We start from the raw sequence: 828 nt of genomic DNA, 5'->3' as shown, positions 1-828 counted from the left end.
ATTTTTTTTTTTCATTAAGCGTTGAAGTTGGTCTACTTCATCAAAATGTCTGAAACCCCATATTTGAGAAGCGTAGCTCTGTATTGCTCTACAAACTGCTTAGTACACCTTCCATTTCATACATAGACTGCTGTGGATCTCCTTCATTATGTGGTTCCAAGTCGAATAAAGAGCATTTGTAGCCTGCAAGTTTTCCTCTTTTCTACATGCTTTTGAAAACTCAGATTGATACCAATGCACTGCAGTCCTCCCTCCATGTCATCATGCAAATCGTTGATGTATAATGCAAATAACAGGGGTGATAGCAAACATCCTTGTTTTACGCCAGCCTTAGTTTGAAAATATAGACTATAAGACTATACTTCACAGGATCATTTCTGTAGTCAGTCTTCAATTACTTTCATTACATGCAAGTATAACTGTATACAAACCACAGTTTAAAACTTCAAGGAAATCAGGTTATAAATGAGGATTTTATGTCTTAACATTCCAGATCTGCAAGATCGCTCAATATGGCAGCTACATCCAAACCAGGGCTGCGGAGTCGACCGTAGTCGAGTTTTTGAGGCCCAATTCGGAGTCGGACTATTGATCCGGTATCGGAGTTTGATTGAGAGTTGAGCACGTTAGCCCCGACTCCGGCTTAATACTCCGACCATATCCAAACATGGTCTGATAGTGATCATACACGGTTCGGATATCGGGTGGCCTAGTGCAACTCCATGTTCCACATTTATATCAAAGTATGGGCCAAATTTGGTTGGGACAACAGGAAATCTAGTTCAACTCACTGCTCTATATTACAGCGAAATAGGAAAATACGACTTT

General features: G+C 40.1%; 1 non-coding gene across 1 annotated transcript; it reads left to right on the top strand.

Moving 5' to 3' along the window:
- The first annotated feature begins 352 nt into the window (after positions 1–352).
- On the top strand, positions 353–437 carry LOC131994517 (small nucleolar RNA U3). The gene has a single exon (XR_009396807.1). It is a non-coding gene; the product is annotated as a small nucleolar RNA U3 (small nucleolar RNA).
- Positions 438–828: the final 391 nt, after the last annotated feature.

The sequence above is a fragment of the Stomoxys calcitrans genome, chromosome 1, assembly GCF_963082655.1.
Source record: "Stomoxys calcitrans chromosome 1, idStoCalc2.1, whole genome shotgun sequence".
Taxonomy (NCBI): domain Eukaryota; kingdom Metazoa; phylum Arthropoda; class Insecta; order Diptera; family Muscidae; genus Stomoxys; species Stomoxys calcitrans.
The sequence above is the reverse complement of the archived record's forward strand: the minus strand, read 5'-3'. Positions and strand labels throughout refer to the sequence as shown.